Source organism: Dermacentor andersoni, chromosome 8 (assembly GCF_023375885.2).
Source record: "Dermacentor andersoni chromosome 8, qqDerAnde1_hic_scaffold, whole genome shotgun sequence".
Classification (NCBI taxonomy): domain Eukaryota; kingdom Metazoa; phylum Arthropoda; class Arachnida; order Ixodida; family Ixodidae; genus Dermacentor; species Dermacentor andersoni.
The window spans coordinates 79,570,921-79,591,203 of record NC_092821.1 but is presented as its reverse complement, the minus strand read 5'-3'; the positions used below and the strand labels follow the sequence as shown (position 1 = coordinate 79,591,203).

The 20,283-nt window shown below is 47.6% G+C and overlaps 1 long non-coding RNA gene across 1 annotated transcript in view; it reads left to right on the top strand.

Annotated features, from left to right (window-relative positions):
- The window catches only part of LOC129382111 (uncharacterized), a 28,717-nt gene extending 18,916 nt beyond the window's left edge, over positions 1–9,801 (top strand). The window contains exon 3 of the long non-coding RNA XR_008610183.1: positions 9,539–9,801. This is a non-coding gene — a long non-coding RNA (uncharacterized lncRNA). The remainder of the gene's footprint in view (positions 1–9,538) is intronic.
- The last annotated feature ends 10,482 nt before the right edge of the window (positions 9,802–20,283 follow it).

The window sequence follows — 20,283 nt, the reverse complement described above, 5'->3', positions numbered from 1 at the left end:
CATTGTCTGTGGGTGATTGAGTGTGGGACCTCTACTCAATACGCCGGTTCTCCTCCCGTTTCCTCATTCCACCTCAGAAGAAACAGTAAATAATATTAGCTAATCCCCCCCCCCCCCCCCTCTCTGCGGCGGTGTCCCAGTATAAGATGGCGCGATGTCAGGTCGCCGGAGCGTAACTCCATAGCGGCGGATCGCGGCATGTTTTGCCCAATCCGAAACGCAGAACCGCCTCAGTTCGGCACTGCGTATATTGTGTGCGATTGTCTGTTGTTAAAATATATCAGCAGCTGTGCACAAAGATCGCATTGCCAAAAAAGTAATCACGGTGACTTTTCTTTTCCGGTCGCGTTGCCTTGATGTTCAAAATCAAAGGGCGATAACACAGTCCCCACACATCTTATGCTTTATGCATGAACGAAAGCATGCAAGGGATGTGGTCTTCCGTTCCGCGAAAACCCTTAGGAGGGAGGGAGAGAGGGAGGGAGGGGTGGGGCGTTCCGCTGCAGCAGCAACTCCGCATTTCGCGACCGGGCTTAAGTGAACTGACTACCGCGGGTCAATCTGGCGCACCATATGTATAGCAAAGCGGGTAGGCAACGCGCAAGGAAGGCGGGGAAAGCTTTAGCTCCGCCAAGAACTTTGCAGGGTCACACGGAGTCGCGTGCGCCGTATTAACGTGATAGCGTTAAGGGTCCTGTGTCACTGAAAATCCCGCGTCAGCGATCAGCGTCGCACGTCGACATCTGACGTCCAGAGTGGGACGACATTTTGACAAAAATGTTTTCGAAGCACCCATACCTAGGCCCTCCATATGGCGCAGAAAAGTTACAGAATTATGTGAATGTATTGCTACAGAAAACTACGTAGAAAAATTGTAAATTAAGATTTACACAAAGGCTGCAGACATTATTGCGTGGGATTGTAATTTGAATATGAGAGAAAACACAATTCTGTTAGGTGAGAGATAAACCCCTTTTCAAGTGTTTCCACCATTCATAGACCGTTCAAGGCGTCCGCCTATTGCACGCGCCGGCGCGCGAATATCTTGGATGCCACGGATCGGTGCGACCGGTTACTTGCAGCACCCCCAGATGGGGATCGCCTTCGCGCATCGCGTCGCATGCAAGAAGCCCCGTTTCTACCAGAAGGCAACGTTTCGTACATGTTCACTGTGAGCGTTTCCCGGTGAAGATTGCGGTTACATAGCTGCAGTTGCCGGGAGCTGTGAGACGCAGTTAGGGATCTTTTAATCCCATCCGATCTATCGCGTTCTACTCTTAAACGCTAAGCCTAGGCATCCTCCAAATTTTCTTGAATTGCATATCCGACGCCTCAATCCTGTGTGTAAGTCATATTTTAGCCGCTCTTGCGTTGAGGCGACAGACAGCTGTCTACTAATTCGCTATCCCCATCCATGCTTCACTTTTCGGAGAAGCCACGACTTTCGTTTTTTCAAGGGAAGTTTTAATCGCCTCACTCGGGCTGGTGTCTGTGTTACCGTACGAAAAGCCCAAGCCGTGATAGAGTAAAGATTGCTTCTCGTGCTACGGATTCAAACCACCGACCTCTGGGTTCCGAGACCACCACGCTAGAGGATTCAGCCAGTGTCGGTACATCATACGCGCCCTTTAAAGATGAATTTTATATGCATGAAGAAGACGCAGCGCACCTCGTGAGCCAATCACAGACGTATCCTCCTTTCAGAGCAGGGAAATGGAGGGAAATGGTGTGATCGCGTGTCCGCTCGCCTCGCGTCCGCCGTTTGCCGCCAGTTCAGGCCTCTCAGTCAGATGAGAGGCCGCATTTTGTTCATTCTGCAGAATATCAGGTTGCTTTGAAGGAACGGCAGCGGGAGCGAGCCGTGCGTCGTGCGTCAGGCTGAACAACATGCGGCATATCATGAACGCCGCCAGGAACTCCCTCGAGAAAGTGCTCGTCCTCGACGTGCCGACCTCGCCATGAGGGAGCGCAGAGCCGAGGAATTACAAAGACGAAGAGCCGCAGATGCGAGCTTCCCATGCACCCCTGTTCCCTGTAGTAGAGAGGTTATAACTCTTCTATTCTACATCGCCCAGGAATCAGAGTGTCTGTGCATCTTCCCTAGTACTCGCTAACATGACCTTAATAAATAGCAGTAAGACGTCTGCCCGATAAAGATGCGAAAGAACCCTTGGGCTTCGAGAACATCAGCAGAAATATGAGGGCTTGGCATAAAATTTATCGCTGTCATTTTCTGGCAGTGTTTCCTTGAAGCATTTTTTAAAGTTTACAATCATTTGCTTCCACAAACAACCTGAAAGAGCACAACCTATTTCCCCTCCCCCCATGAAGCCATGCTTCCGGGCTCGTCTTTCCACCTAGGTTGCCCTCATCCAACTGCGCCACGATCTGCTAAGACCAGAGGTTGGCGCAAGGCCAAAGCCTTGCTCGGCGTAGAAACATATAACGTGAAAGGCATCGGCCTATTATACAGCCCCGCTGTGTTGGCCCGGGAGAACGCACGTAATTGCATACGTACGTTTCTTTCCAACCGTGCCGCCAAACAGTTGGTGGGCAATATTTTTCTTCGAACCGATCAATGTTGCACATCGCGGCACTCCTCAAGGAGCTATTCCCTCACCTTTCCTTTTAACCTTGCAATATAGTCGCTAGCACTCAAGCTCGACACAATAGCCGCAGTACGACGCCCTCTCTACACCGGCTACATTACGCTTTAGACAAACACGGGATCCGGCTAGCAAGTCGAAGAAACCTATCAGAAGGCAGCCGACATGGTCATCTAGTACGTCACTGACGCGGGTTTAGAGTGCTCGTAGAGCGAATCGGAGATACTAATAGTTCGGCCTGTACACGGGCGCCGAATAAAGACCCTCTACGCAACTATAACATGTATGTCAACGACATGACACTACAACACATGGATCACATAGGGGTCCGGGGCCTTTCTGCACAAAATAATCACCACAACAACACAAAAAGTCGTCTTACCGTAGCATTGAATCAGATACTGCATCTATTCGCCCGAGTGAGAATACGCAAGCAAGGCGGGAAGTAGAAGGAGCTCACTCGTGTAATCCAAGGCACCATTACACCCTTTTCTACCTACATCTTCTCCAAGTCGAAACAGCACAAGTCGACCACCTCATACGTAGTGTACGAGGCGAAGCTGGGCTCATTCGTGCCACTCCTACCGAGCATCTCCTAAGCCTAGGATTGCACAATATAATGACGGGGATTCAGGAGTACGCGGAAAAGAGGCGAAATCTTATATTACAATATTTACAGGCTGCTGCTACCGCAGAATGACGAGACGGCACCTCACGTAGCATGCCTCCTTTCCTCCTCGTGACGGAGCGAAGTGGTCCTTTACAGGGCCCCTCACCAGGTCTGGCCAGTTCGAGCTTACAAGCGTAGCTCATATAATGCGCGCTAACGATCGTGTTTGCAAAGAATGACATCGCTACGCAGCACGGTAAGGTGTGAGATCTCAATCCGAACGCCGCTTTCCCTTTCCCTCGCGGAGACGGTGCTCCGAGCTGGACGGTGACGTACTCCTATCCGCAGTGGGACATCACTCGTGATGACAGGTGACTTCGAGAAATTTTCAAGGAAACATCCGTTATTTATGTGATCTGTTGCTTGAATTCGCGAATTAAAGGTTATAGAAACAGTGAAGCACGCAATCGGAATCTCTGCATGTTTTTTTGTGTTTTACTTCACACCGAAGCAAGAGAGATGTACTTCAGATTCGTCTGAATGTTCGCATGGTCGCGCAGTCAAGTGCGCAAGTACTGAAAACATACCTTTTTCTATTGTGTTCGAACGCGTCATCATGCTCTGCAACCCGCTTGTTCTGCCTCAGTATTTGTGTAGCACTGAATTATACACCTAGTCATGTGTCCTTTTCGACTGCGCGGAAATCCATGCGCTGCGTAAAACAAGACAACGCAACAGCTTCCCAGCTCCATTGTCAGCGAAAATACGCAGCGCCGAAAAAAAAGCCAGGATGAAAAAATAAAGGCGAGGCCCGTAACGCATGCGTCACGAGATCCGCGAGGTCCGGTATGGGACAACGTAGGGAGGGACTTCGCGGAGGCTAGACGGGGTGAGTGGATAGAGTGCCTCGCTCTGCCGTGCAGCTCGCCTTCTGAAACCATGGGTTCGCGGCGCTGAAATGTTTCTATCTCGGCTATACATTAGGCGATTTGAAAAAAGTTTGCAGGAGAACCCTCCTTACAGGACACGTAACAACTTCCAGCGTATAACCAAAATTTGCAAAGGGGCCTGGTGAGCGGTCCTTCAAGGGCATGCTCATATGTGAACAATAGTAAAATCTATCGGCGGTCGGATCGCCGTCACGGCGCCTTATAAATTCAGTGAGAACTGCTGGTGAAGTAAGGTTTTCGCTGCTACGCATGAACGACATCAGTAGTAGACATAACAGGAGAACACGGCTGATGTGGAAGCAGAGTGATGAGGTTGTCAATGGCGCTGAGCGAGCGAGCGAGCGAGCCAGATAACTTTATTTCGAATAAAGTGATTGGGAGGTCCTGGCCTGGGGCCGCCTAGATGGCCACTGGGAGCTGCTGATCCCGTGCGGCCTTCATGGCTCGCTGGACGGTTCAAAGTTGGTCTTGGATTTCTGAGCTGAGCCCATAAATTTTCAGGGAAGACTGCCATTTTATCTTGATATATTTCGCATCCCCACAACATGTGTTGAAGGATGCCTCTAACACACTTGCATAGCTTGCATATATCGCTGTCGCATATATCGGAGTAGAAAGTTTTTAGTTGCACGGCACTCATTGCTCAGCTCGCCGAGAACTTTGTAAGGTCCGGTGCAGCGAGAAAGGAGCTTCTTGCACAAGTCATGGCATGGAGACGGTGTCCGGAGTAGGACCAGGGATTCAGGAGGGTACTCGACTTCGCGGTGCCCGTTATCATAGCGCTCTGTTTGGGAGAACTGTGACGCACATAGCCTTTTGTGAGCAACCTGGAAAGCTATTCTGGCTCTAGAGCTCATGTCCTGAGGATCTGCGGTGGGCACGGGCAGATCACCAGGAAGGAGTGTCTCGAAGTACAACGCAAAGGTGCGGCCATGCAGCAGAAAGAATGGCGAATACCGATGGTGTCAGGCCGAGACGAGTTGTAGTCAAAACTAGCATAGGGTAGGGAGGCGTCCAAATTGCGGTGATTAGCAGAGATGTACATAGACAGCATGTCCGTGAGAGTTTGGCTGAGGCGCTCGATAAGACCGTTGGTCTATGGTTAGTATGCTGTCGTATCTCGTTGTTATGTACATCAGGTACGAAAAATATCCGCAATGACCTTTGCTAGAAAACAGCGGCCACAATCTGTAAGAAGCTGGCGCGGGGTCCCGTGTCGAAGAATGATTTCATGTAGCCGTAAGTCTGCAAGGCCTGTAGCGCCGCTACTGGGTATGGCGCAAGTGGTGGCATATCTGGACATATAATCATTTGTGACGACAATGCATTTGCTGCCGGATATGGACGTAAGGAAAGGTCCGAGCAAGTCGAGGCCGACGGAAAAGAAATGGTCCAATGGAATGTCGACAGGTTGAAGCTGGGCCGCTGTGGAAGAGCAGGACGTTTGCGCCGTTGTCGGCGCTCACAAGCAGCAATGATCGGCGCACAGAAGGATCGAGCCAAGAAAAAAGAACCGATGTCGCACGCGGTCGTAGGTGAGTGAGGCGTCGAGGTGTCTCACAATTGTAGCATCGCGTAGGTGTTGAACAAGTGTGGTTGGCAGGTGTCGAAGAATAACTAGCGAAAATTCAGACCCGCCAGGTTTCATGTTGCGACGGTATAGAACTTTAATGCAGGACATACTAACGTAGAGACAGGTCGGAACGTGCGGAAGAGGATTGCTGAATCATGAGCTTTAGGGATTCATCCCGACGTAGTTCGGTGCCGATGTTGTGTAAATCAGATATAGCAAGCACACAGGAATGATTATCATGGTCAGCAAAGCTATAGCAGAGTCCTCCGGGTGGCGCGAAAGACAAAGGTATCGTGATGTAGCCTGCCAGGCTTATAAAATACCTCAAATGAATGTTCCTGTAGACTGAGAGCTCAGCTACCAAGCAGACCAGTTGGCTCCTTCAGCGATGACAGGCAACAACTAGGTGTGCAATAATCGAGAATATGTGGCCGTACAAAGACGGGCAAAATCTTGCTACAACGCAAATCAACGCAAGGAACTCGCATTGTGTGAATGAACAGTTCTGTTCAGACGTCGATAGAATGGGGATCGCATTGTATGCAAGGACACGTGTTTGACTGTGCAGGTGCTAAGCGAAGACAGCGCCGATTCCATGCCCACTAGTGTCTGTGTGAACTTCATAGTCACGGATGGGTCGAAGTGAGCCAATATAATCGGTGACGTGAGCAAGTTGGTAAGCTCCGACAATGCAGCCGCTTGGTCGTGGCCCCACCAGAAGTGGACGTTCTTCGTTAGAATGTCAGTAAGCGATCGGGCTATGATGGTGAAATTCCGTGAAAAACAGCACAAGTACGAACATAATCGCCCAAAACTCCGAACATATTTAATAGGCGAAGGCACCGGGCAATTCTTAACAGCGCTAATATTGTCAGCGTCAGGTTGGACACCTGTAGCACTTACCAGATGATCAAGCACATGGATTTGTCGTCTGCCAAAAATTACACTTTTCAGATTTTAGCTGGAGTCCCCCACGACGGAAGACATATACTGGTCGTCAAACGAGTAAGGTGAATTTCAAACGTTAGAGAAAACACAATGATGTCATCTAGGAAGCACGGACACTTCGACCATTAGTAACCACGATGGAGAGAATCCATCAACCGTTCCAAGGTTGTGGGGTCATTGTACAGTACAAAGGACATAACTTTAAATTCACAGAGGCCGTCCGGTGCGAGAAACGTTATTTTATTCAAGGCACGATAGCCGACGTAAAATCTCCGGCTGCCATTCTTTATTTTGACTAAGACGACAGACGGCCGCGCACGGACTGGAAGGAGCCTCTATGACGTCTTTGGTGAGCATCTTATATGCCTCGCGTTGTATCGACGATGGCGGCGATATTGTCTTGTTGGTTGGGCATCACTGAAGGCTATTTGTATAGTGCAACAACACAAGGACACAAGAAGAAACGAAGTCTAAGACAAGCGCCTTGAGCAAGTGTCTTCGGCTCCGTTTCTTGTGCCCTTGTGTTTTTATGCTATATGGATAAGGTCCCCGGATATAGTCAGGATATGGTCGCCGTCTGGTAGGAATAGCATATTCCGTATGTACTCGATTACCTACGAGAAATATTTGACCCAGAGCGCGGTCATCGACGTCGGAGAAATTTCTGTAGGTCGCTAGGAGGTGGCGGAGTTCCGCGGCTTGACAGATCGGAAGGTCAGGGTCAATCATCTTGGCAATTTCGTAGGGGACTGGACTCGCCAGGCTGGTTGCGACTAAGCACGAAAAAATTTCAGCATCTAAAGGCGCGGTGTTGCATGCATTAGGCGCTGATACGCTGGCCACTGAGATGCCTTGTTGGAAAGCATGGGTCGAGTTGCTGAAGTTTAGGAACGGCAGCGGGGCGTGATTGTCCACAATAGTCACAAAGGTGTGCGGCACAGCAATATTTCGGGTCAACACTACGTCAACTAGTGGAGATACTGGGAGTCGCCGTCGCTTCCTGGTAGTGCCGTCGTCAAGGCAACACATGTGGAGCGTTGCAGTGACAACCGAACGTAATCGACAGAGCATAGGTGTTGTGACGGTTGAGGTGGAACATAAGCAAGTAGAGGAAGGTCAAGTTGAAGGACGCTGGTTAAACGGTCGGTGGGAGCTGCATGAGCCGACAAGAAATCGAGTCAGAGAATGCTGCCATTGGGTAATTGTTCGATGAGAGTACACCAAAAAAAAAAAAAATAAGGGCCTTCGATGGTGATACGAGCGGGGCATATTCCGATGACTGCGGGACTTCGTCCATCACCGATGCGAATGATACCAGTACCTGCGGCATAAATACTTTTTTGAAGCGGTGACGAAGTTGATTGCTAATCACGCAGATTTTTGCCCCAGAATCTACTAGTCTTCGTATAGCTGAGCAGTCAACGTGAACGTCTATCAAGTTCTGTCGCGTCGGCAATACAAGGAGAGGATTTCAGGTGGAAGTGGCAAATGCAGCGTCACCTCTAAGAGCTGTCCCCCTTAGTTTTCTTGTGCCTGCGACGTCGTGTCATGTCGTAGAGGCGAAGGAGACGATGGAAGACACGGTATAGGTGAGCGGAATTGGTGACCTTGGGGCGATGGGGAGCCGCTGTGAGGCGTGGTGGTGGCGTCGACGTTGTACGGCTCAAGAGGCTGGAAGCAGCGATAGCTATCACTGTTTCACGGCTGAATGCGCTGAAAACGATAGTAGTTGTCGGTGTGGCTAGCAGTGTCGTCTCGGGGGAACAGTAACACCCAATAGTTGTTGCAATGGAGGGTGAAGTGACCGATACGGCGGCAGTTAAATGTGGCGATTTAAATTGCCATCGCCGATGTTAGGCAGAGCATGAGCAATTCCTTCTATTTCCCGACGGACGATTCGTGTAAGTTGCGACGGCGGTGAGAACTGCAGACGAGAAACCTGTCCGTCTTCACATGATGGCGTCGGACCAGTGTTACGTAGCCGAACGAGTGTCCTGGCAACACGCTCGCTTTTTGGCCTGCTGAAAACGCCGGCATTCTTGCATAATTTCGTTGATGGTGGCACAACTTCGATACAGTAATATGTTGAGCGCATCGTTTGCGATTCCCTTCAGTATGTGACCAACCTTCATAAGCATAATAACGGGCGCACGCACATGGCAGGCTTGTGCACACGTAAAACTAGCTAAAACCGGGCGTGAGAAAGGCCTCCGCCAAGCGGCAATAACAGCGTGAGACCGCCTCCGAGAAAACCACTATGGCGCTGCCCTTTTCGAAAAGTGGCGAAGACTGAGCCAAAGGTCACTCCATTCTTACAGGAGGCGCCGATATAAGAGAGGTATAGCTCAGCCAGTGGGCCAGCCGGCCAGCGTATACTCTAGTGCGCATGCGCGGTACAACACGCGCACTTGCGCCTTCACTCGCCCGCTGGGCCCCTGGCTGTAAACACGCTAAGCTATAAATCTATATTGATATAACCTTCGACGTAAAGGAGGATGTCGGTGGCAAGCCCAGCTTTCAGGTGCCGCGTCTGCGATCTGGTAAATTGAACGAATTGTTTTACGCCCTTTATTTTTGGTGACATGGACATTTTCAACTATACAAAGTGGATTTCTCTGAGGGCACCCATCAGCTTTTGAATTTTCGAATTGTAAAGTCAGCGAGTGAATTGCGTTGACTTGTCATGGAAATAAGGTAATAAAAGGGCCGTAATTCACCTGTGGTCGTATTACCCTAATATTTACTGTAGGCTTTTACATATATATATTCGCAGTAAAAAAACACTATAGCAAGAAATTGCGAATATGGCGCTGCTCGGCTTACGGCTACCTAATTTATTGAAATAATGCAGGTGTCCACCCCCGCAAGGAGACGCCAACCATCCTGGTGCGCCTGGCGTGCAACCGCAAACCTCGTGGCCGAGGTGTTGTAATAATGAGTGTCGACTGCCTGCGCGTCAAGGCGGAAGGAAGTGATCATTCATACGTGTTCAACAATTTGCCAGTGTTTAGAAGCGAAAATATCTGCAAAACACATCGTGAATTGCGGAATAAGGCTTTCTTTAGGCTGTTTATTGTTACAGATACCAATAAAGATAAATACATGTGTTCGGAATGCGTGTTTGCACTACTGATCCATAGAGTATTGGAAGCATAATGTGAAGACTGCGTGGACCATGGACCAACTATACATGCAGAAGATGACTGTTAGGCATCCACATCATCTCAACTGCCTATATTGCTGCGTTCGTTGTGTGTGATATCAAATGCACAACATAATAACTAAGCAGGTGTGCCTTGAAAAGCCTCGCTTGATGAGAGGTCAAAGTGGTATTGTAAGTAATATATATATATATATATATATATATATATATATATATATATATATATATATATATATATATATATATATATATATATATATATATATATATATATATATATATATATATATAAACTATGTGTGTGTACTGTCGTTGACAAGTCTACAATCATTGCATTGTACTGGGACAAACAAATGGCGCAGCTCCTTGGAGATCAACAAAGAAGCTCGCGATCACGTTCAGGACTACGCAAAGAACGATGGAACGAACAAATTGGCCGCCGATTACGCTTCTTGGTAATGCGCTCGTTGAGCGCAGCTGCTGCCTTATATCAAGAACAGGCAACCGCATACAAAACACGCAGTGCCGAAGGAAGGCGGTTCTGCGTTTCGGATTGGGCAGTACACGCCGCGATCCGGCGCTATCGAGCCGGTGCTCCGTCGACGCGTCATCGCACTATCTTAAAGTCGGTCACCGCCAGCTATAATTAGTATTCAATGTATCTTCTGAGGTGGGATGAGGAAACGGTTGGAGAACAGGGGTAATGATTAGAGGTCACACACCTATTCACTCAACGAAAATCTTTTATTTGGGCAATGTTGCAAGAGTGTATTGTGTTAAGCAGTAAGAACAGGGCGCACTAACTTCTAATTAAACTGTTTATTGTGAGAATGCAGTGATTTATAAAGGTTACCAGAAAGTACTCAAGCAAGAAAGCTTGATAAAGCTGTGTTTGATGAAAGCAAACAATAAAAAGCAGGAGACAGAGAAAACAAATAATTATATAAGTCCAGGGGAAAAAAAGACTGATCACCAACTGCGCATGCGACTACTTTCCGAGAAAGAAGTTCTTTTTTTCCAGTGGCATGGACCTGGAAGATTCTGCTTGCATGAGCAAGGTGTCAGTCTTTCTATTGGAAGAAGAACAGTGTCTTTTGAAAGGAGCTGACATGCATGATTGGCGATTGTAGTGATTTGTTTTTTCCTGCACTTGCAATTTTTATCCGTGTTACCTTTCCGTAACATTTTTACTTGCATTTCGTTGCAACAAGCAAAAACTTTGACCTTGTCTTCTTGCAATTTTGTTTTCTTGTTAATTGTGCAAATTGCCTCACTTTCACCATAAATCTTAGTCGGAAGTTAGCCCTCATCCCTCTCTAGTAGTCATCCTGTTGATACTGCTTCGTGGTAAGCGTCCTTGCAACATTTATTTGTGTGTATGTGCGTGCGTGCGTGCGTGTGTGTGTGTGTGTTTGCACACTTAGATTTGGATGTGAAATCAGGGCCTTCAGTGGGGTAATTGTTCTAATGTTGTGCAGCCGCATGAATTCATTAATTACAGCGCGACAGAAAGACAATAGGCAAGAACGAAGTGAACGCAGAGCTTGCTTTCATCTTGTCCGTTGTCTAGGTGTTTCGCTGTAACTAATGAATTCATGCAAACGCGTCCAGTTTTCATTTCTTATGTTGTGCTCATGCGCCCACTATGCCGTGGAATATCTGCATGGTTATGTATCGCATAATTTAATTTCTTGGTCATGTACTTGCAAGTCATGTGTCAATCTCCCGATTTTCCTGACAATCTTGTGTGATATAGGTAGGCCCTGACAGTTTCTGATGAATTCATGTAGGCATGCAGGATGCTGAAGTCTGCAAGTTTCCCTGAAAGTGCTGCTTTTATTGCTCTGAGTTCAGCTTTTCTGGCTGCATAGTATTTCATTTTACGTACTATCTTACTACTGTTACACTGTTATTGCGACATCAGTGTACTGTATGTGCCTGATCTTTGTGTCGACAAGATTAGCTACCTCTTCTGTTTGTTTGGATGTTATCTATAGTCTCCTGTCCTAATTGTTTAAACCAATATTCCACGGTATGACCTTCTTGTGTTTCAAGTTCAGGTGCTCCTGAGGTTGCGTTTCTGAATGGAGTGGTAGCCGTTATTACATTTCACATGCTAGCGGGCATATCAACTTGCAACTTGGTTCCGAGCTTTCGAGGCAAAGAATTTGGGCTGCAGACTGCAACTCTACTCCGCCTAGGTGCTTGTTCGTTTGCTCTTTCTCGTAGAGGGCATGCAAGCAGGGTAAAGTTGCAAAGACTTCTCAGTACCCGACGCCTGTATTCGATGAGTTGTCTTTTTAGTGCCCTGCAGGTAATTCATACCGAACAATACCTTGGACACAAGTACAGCATATGCGATTTTCCGTAGAATTCGGTCTTCTACCCTCCATAATTTTGATATTATTCTTTTCACTGGGTGAAGAATTTGTGTCCAGGCATGGCATAGTTGTTTCGCCCACATGCTGGCTTTGCCATCCTGGCCTTACGATAGCCCAGAATTTGGGGCTGTTGACTTGCGGATATATTTGTCGAGCTATGTGACGCACAATGTGCAATCTGGGGTAGTTCTTGATACTGGTCTTACTTCAGATGTCGATGAAAGCTTACTTATCAGAAAATGAGAGGACAGACTGGTTAAGAAAGTCTGCCATGTTATCGATAGCTTGTTGCATCATTCTTGATTTCTGTATCAAATAGCTTCCCCATACACTGTAGTCCTCAATAGACTGGAGTACTCCTTGTAGTATGCCTGTGTTGTTAGTGTAGGTGGGTGAAATTTATCTCCAACTCTCACCAGGAATTTCGCTTCTTGCAAGAAGTTACGTGATTTGGCAAATTTAACAGCACTAATAAATGCAACCACAGAGAAACAAGGACGAGACACAAGTGCTCACCCAGAAAGAAGTGTTATAGCAAAAAAGTTACGGGTTAACTTACGTGCTCTACCACCATTTCTTCGCTCATCGTGCTTCCTACTAGAGTAGCGTGAGGTATTGCAATAAAAGCCTCTTCATTCTATTCTACCATTAGTGGTATTAAACAATGCTCTCTAGTAAATTTGCTGCTGCTTATGGCCAACACTTATCTGTCTGAAGGGACAACTCTTGAAACAGGTTTTCTGTGTACTTTGTGCATGATCTATTACAAGCATTCACGTCTTTCATAAAAAGCCAATAAAAAAAGAGACCAAGGACAGCATAGAGAAAATTGCTTGTACGTATTAATTAAGCTAAAAAAATGATAAATTAATAGCAATGAAAGTGGATGAAAAAACTACTTGCCGTAGGTGGGGAACAATCCCACGGCTTCGCATTACGCGTGGGATGCTCTTACATAACGAGGGTCTCGAATCCGGCAACATTGATGCTTTCAGGCAGCATGTGTGGGTTTATTGACCAGTTGCCTTCACTCAAAAGATCACATAGTCGTGACGCCTGCGGCAGAAAGGATGTCCCTCATCCGCCGCCAAGATTTGTGAGTGGTGGCATTGGCTAACACTTCCAAGGTTAGTTCTGGTATAACAACACATAAATACCCAAGAAAGTGGATGGGGAAACCGCGCTGCGGTAGCTCAATTGGTTAGAGCTTTGCACGCGTAATGGGAGGACTTGTGACCGCTCCCCACCTGCGGCAAGTTGTTTTCTCATCCACTGATGACTGCGAGAGGAAGACGAAGAAGTGGCTCTTGTGTGGAACCCCGTTTTCTACTGTTCTCATTTTGCGAGTATTTTTGCGTGTCTTCGGGAGGCGCCGCTTCCGAGACCTTCGGCGATGGAAGCGGAGTCAGCTAGACGTCCGCAGGAGACCGACGTCACAGCGTCGAGCGCTCCGAGGAAGCGCAATCACCTGATGAGCGACACAGGCAGCGAGGACACCCTGCTGTACAACTCTGCTTCAGAAGAAGATCTGTCGGATGACGGCGACTACTTGACAGTTGTGAGGCAAAAAGGAAAGAGGACAATCGTCACTGCCTCCTCGTCTTCAACAAGGACGACGGCGGCAGCAAAGGCCCATGACACGGCTCATACCATCCTCTTCTTACCCGTGACGCCGACCGACAACCTGAATCGGCTAAACAGGCAAGCCGTATCTGTAACACTAGAGGCTGTTGTTCCAAATTAGATCACGGATATGAGAGTTAACACCCGTAAGAACATTCTCGCGGTTGATGTCAAGAACAGAGCAGCATTGGATATCTTGAGTACAGTGAAAATGCTGGGCAAGATAAATGTTCGCACCATAATACCACAGGACAGCAATACTATATCAGGTGTGATTTATGATGTCGATGAGTCTATCGACGACAACGATCTGCCTATTTTGGTCAAACCCGCCACAGCAGATGTTCCTATTATTGAAATCCGTCGCCTAGGAGATTCACGCTGTGTGAGGATAACTTTCAAGGGAGGTAGCTTGCCGTCCCACGTGAAAGTTGGATTTTTTCGTCATCCAGTGCGACCGTTCGTTCCAAGACCACTTCAGTGTCGTAATTGTTTGAAGATCGGGCATGTCAGCGGCATATGCAAAAATTCGACCGTGTGCGCGAGATGTTCTGAGCAGCACAGTGCAGATGCTTGCCGTGCGACTCACTTCAAATGTGCCAATTGCTCCGGTCCCCATGAAGCATCGTCGAAAGACTGCCCGAGACACAAGACAGAGCGGAAAGTCCTCAAACAAATGGTGAGAGACAACTCAACTCACAGGGCGGCCGCCACCAAAGTACGACGGCGTAGTGTCCGCCGTCACCGTAGACGATCCTCGTCTACTAGAAATGCTGATACCGTCGCAAGACAGCCAATACTTCCTGAGGCTGGTGCTCCCAAGGCGCTCACCCACACTAACAACACGGTGTCTGATGACGCAGTGAATACCTCTACTACAAACGACTGGCCTGCACTTCCGACATTAAGTCCTCCAGCCCAACAAAGGTCGACGGTGGACTACCGACGAACCAATGAGGGCACAGATCACGTGCGAGGTCAAGACAAGCAAGTAATCGCCATAATAAGATCTCTAATGAATGTCATTCGCGTGTTGTTAAACGACATGCAGACGCCATCTGCTCGAGGTGCACTACAAGTGCTGGACGGCCTGGATCCGGTTCTTGCGAGCCTCGAGTAGCACGCACAATGGCTCTACCGCGTCAGCCGTTCTTCAGACAAGTCAAGGAAGCATCTATTATGCAATGGAATGCCCGTGGCCTGAAATCCCGCAGTGATTTTCGCCATTACGTTTTCACCAATCGATTCCCCATTGTTGTCGTCTGTGAACCGAAGCTACAGACACCCGTCCGGAGCTCAGGCTATGAACCTCATGTGTCATCGACTTGTACTGACATTAGCAAGGTGACCATCTACATACGGTGTGAATTGACTTATGTTGTTCATCCAGTGCGGCCACATGACACTAATCAGTATGTGTGTTTGACCGTGAAACAACAAAACCTTGCGTTTACTTTAGTGCGCGCTTACCTTTCTCCATCAAGACGTTTTGATAGGCAGAGACTGAGTGACATTATAGATGCGACACCTGGTCCATGGATTGTTGTTGGAGACTTCAACGCGCATCATTCACTTTGGGGAAGCAACAAGATAAATTCGAAAGGAAGAAACCTCGTGTCCTTTGCTTGCGACCATGAACTTTGTTGTCTAAATGATGGCAGTCCCACGTTTCTGCGCGGCCGGACATACAGTAGTTGTTTAGACTTAGCATTTGTTTCGCGATGCCTCACTCGCTGCGTCCATTGGTTCGCAGATATAGAAACCCACGGAAGCGACCACATTCCTACCTACCTGAAGATAAAAGGCCTCACCAAATCCGTTCCATCAAATTTTAAACAAACAATAGATTGGCCCGTGTTTAAATCCCTTATGGAAGACGCATGCCACGAAGGCATTTCGTCCACACTAGAATTTGAGATCGCCAAGGCTATGCAGGATGCTATGCGCTCATTTCGGCCATTAGAAAAATACACAGATTTTGATTCGGAAATACAGAGCCTCCGTGCAATCCGCCGGCGAGCGGAGCGACGGTACCGACGGACTAAATCACTCTACGACCTTAGAGAGGCCAGACGCATTCAAAAGAAAATTCAGCGTCGCCTTGCTGTACTGCACAATCAACGCTGGAAGTCGTTTTGTGAGTCTCTCGACCCACGTAAACCTCTGTCGGTTGTCTGGAGAACAATCCGTGGTCTTCGAACAGCTCCTCAACAGCGTCATCCATTTAAGTCTCTAGCCCTACATCAAGGACGCCGAGAAGTCGAGGTGGCCGAAGATTACTGCGCAAGGATCGCGGGTCCGGCGCTCACGTATTCACCTTGCCCACCTATTCCCATTGTGCCCCCTTGCTCCCGGGATCCTCGTATGGACGCTGCTTTCTCCATCGAAGAACTGGAGGCCGCACTTGCTGGTTGCAGGCGATCTTCGTCACCAGGACACGATGGCATCACATACTCTGCGCTTGTAAACCATGGTCAAGAGGCCAGAGATGCCCTTCTTGGCCTATACAACGTATCATGGCGCGACGGCTTGGTCCCTACAACGTGGAAATCCAGCCGGCTTGTTCCACTCCTCAAGGCTGGCAAATCCCCGTTGGAATTATCATCTAACCGTCCAATAGCACTGGCCAGCTGTGTCGGCAAGGTAATGGAAAGAATGATACTTGCATGGCTAGAATGGTACTTGGAATTCTACAACGTCTATCCAGAGGTAATGGCTGGTTTTCGACGTGGCCGCTCGTCAATAGATAGCGTTATCGACCTGGTAACATACGTACAACAACAGAAACATCTGAAACGAATCACTGCGGCCCTATTCCTTGATGTTAAAGGTGCGTACGACAATGTAGATCATCAGGCAATTCTGGACGCCTTAGAAGCTGTAGGGATTGGTGGACGCACCTTTCGCTGGATATGCAACTATTTGCACGGAAGATCTTTCTTTATTTTGACTGAAGACGGACCAACGCCATCTAGCTATACCAGTCGTGGTGTACCGCAAGGCGGAGTACTCAGCCCTACCCTTTTCAACCTGGTGCTCGTTGGTCTCGCTGATTCGTTACCGCAAACTGTACAGCTCTCCGTATATGCAGACGACATTTGCATATGGGCTTCAGGCGTGACACGTGTACAAGTCCGTGCACGACTTCAGAAAGCCTCAACGGCTGTGTCAAGATATATAAGAAGACAAGGCCTGGAGCTTTCTGCTGAGAAATGTGCAGTCATTGCTTTTACTCGTAAATCGATGTCCCCGTATGCTTTGCGGATTAATGACCAAATCATACGATATAGACGAACGCACCGATTTCTTGGCGTCATCATTGATAGAGACTTGTCTTGGAGCCCTCACATCTCGTACATGACAAAGCGTTTGGCCGCCATTGTGGACCTTCTTGCGTTTCTCGGGGGGAAGTCCTGGGGCGCAACAGTACCGTCAATGTTGCAACTATATCAAGCACTGTTTTTGGGCTTCCTGCGATACAGCTTACCTGTAATAGGTAATACTTGTACTACGAATATTCGCAAACTCCAGAGCGTGCAAGCCCAAGCTCTCAGGACCTGTCTCGGTCTTCCCAAAACAACGTCATCGATTGCGACAGTGGCCATAGCCAGAGACGCGCCTTTGACAGTCTACATTGATACAGATGTCCTGAGAGCGCACATCCGACACCTGACTCGGATTCCCTCACACCATCTTGCTTGCTTGCCAGCAAAAAGGCCACTTTCAACTTTTGCTAAAACTATTGTAAGACATCAGTCGTACTTGCAATCAGAATTTACGCCCGCTTCACGATTGTCAGATCCATTGTGGTGTCTGCACCGGCCGCAAGTGCAACTGACAATTCCAGGAGTCAGAAAGAAAGCTGGAGCGCCATTGCAAGCTTTGAAGCAAGCAACTTTGGAGCACATTCACAACGTGCACAGATTCCGGAAACATGTATACACAGATGGCTCAGTAAAACTCAACAGCGCTGCTGCTGCAGTCATCATCCCGGCACAATCTGAGGAAATCAAATTAAGGACTTCATGTGTGACCACATCGACGGGTGCAGAACTCGCGGCGCTCCGTGCTGCACTTGATTTCATTAAGCGAAAACCACCGCAACAATGGACAGTCTTCAGTGACTCCAAGGCAGCCCTTCAGTGCATACGAAGCCCAATGCGCCACGGACCCAATGAACAACTGGCCTCAGAAATTCGGCACATATATCATCAAAGCTATGATAAGGGACACAACATAATCTTTCAGTGGCTTCCAGGACATTGTAACATCAGCGGGAATGACCAAGCCGACGAAGCTGCCCGATCGGCACATGAAAGTGGTCAACGAGTCTTCATTCCGCTTTCGCGAACAGACGCTGCGGCTGGGCTGCGATTGATGTCCCGTGAGTGTACTTTGCCCCTGTGGGACTCAAATGTTTTCACCATGTGTCGGTTGCGTTCGTTGTCTCCGGACATACGGATGCACCTCCCGCCTGGATTACCACGACGTGAACAAACCATGCTTTACCGTCTGTGGCTAGGCGTTGCCTTTACAAACGCCTATGCTTTCCTCATAGGAATGGCCAACAGCCCCACGTGCGACACATGTAACATCGTCGAGACGCTCGCACACATTATCTGTGTCTGCCCGCGATACAGTGCTGAGAGACAAGTGATGTGCAGGGTACTGGACCAGCTGGACAATCGTCCACTTTCAGAACTAAAAGCTTTAGGCCAATGCTCCGAAAGAACATCCGCGTTGAAGGCCTTACTCGCGCTATTAACGTTCTTGCGGTCTACGGGGCTTCACGACAGACTCTAAGAATGCCGCCCCCTACCGTTCTGTAGTGTACGCGCTTTGTTCGTGCTTGTCTCCCTTTCTTTCTATCTCCCCCTTCCACTCTGTTTCTCTTTTTATCCCTCTTAACCCTTCCCCCTGCGCAGGGTAGCCAACCGGAACTACCTCTGGTTAACCTCCCTGCCTTTCTCTGCATTATTTTCTCTCTCTCTCTCATCCACTTTCATTGCTATTAATTTATCATTTCTTTAATTCAATTATTAAGCACAAGTAATTTCCCGTTTGTTGTCCTTGGTGTGTTTGTTAGCTTCTCATGATATTATTAATAAAACGGGCCCCACAGTTAACCACCCCCCTTTCTTCTCGTTCATCATCTCGTTTGACATTTATACATCTGTAGAACCAGCTACCTGATAAAGTATTTAATATGCGTTACCATGCTCATTTGTGCAGTGGTGTTGAACCATTAATATTGATTTATTGAATGTTTTCACATTTGAAACATCAATTGGTGTTAGTATTGCTTGTTGGAGTTTGCATATGCATGCCCCCTTATGCAATCATCTTGCAATGTAGAAAGGTTAAATAAATAATAATGAGCTAAATAAAAGCGCAATAGCTTCGTTTTTCTTATGACTCCCACCCAAATTCGACTGCTATGGCTGGCAATTCAACCCCTCGCCTTGTGTTTACAGCAGAACGCTATAGCCACAGTGGCAGGCGAATAAACTGAACAATTTCTTTCTCCACAGATATGTTTTCTTTCGTGTATATAGGTAAAACTTGCAATAAGCATGTCATTGCCAAAAACAGTTTCTGGCCCTTTATTGAATAAACTGCACATAGTTCGTAGTTGAAATGCAGAATTTTTTTTAAATCCCAAGGTGATATGCTCTTGCAAGCAGCCCGGTACTTCAATACTTATAAAGGTAGTTATCACTAAGGATATCGTTATATGGGTTTACACAATAATAAATATGACCACTAACTTATTGGAAACTGTTATTAGGAACACGTAAACCATGGATGTTTCTGCCTACTTGATTAGCGATGGACGTGCGAGTACCGTTTATACCAAGAGAGAGAGAGAGAAGTTTAATGATACGAAATGCTGAGAGGTCGGCCTGAGGTATATTCCTCTAGCCAGCTACTCTGCATTGGGGGAAGGGGAAGAGGGAAAGAAAGAGGGAAAAGGTGCATGATGGGTGACGATGACGATACCAAAATGTTCACAGAAAGCAATGGCACTGGCTGACTTCACTGCAGCGTTCCAATTTACTTTTCTTAACGTGTTATGTTCTACTGTTTAGTCTGCACAAGAAGAGGCTGTTTTCTTCCTTTTCGCATTGTTGCGCGAGCTCTATATGATGTGCAGGGGGGTACGTTTTCACTGGATGACTAAAGCAAGCCAATAATTTACTAAGTGTAGAGTTAACTGCCGTTCAAAGCAACTGGTAATATGGGTGAAGTACGCATACAAAAGTGTGCAACATGTTCAAGGTTTATTGGTTTCCGTACAGGAAAAAAAAATCTTCAGACATGCAACTATACGTGCATGAAATATTCAAAAAACAAATTGATGACGCTCTTTATTCAAGCCATAGAGTTAATGCTATCCCAGAAAATGCACTATGATTGCCCGCACGTTTG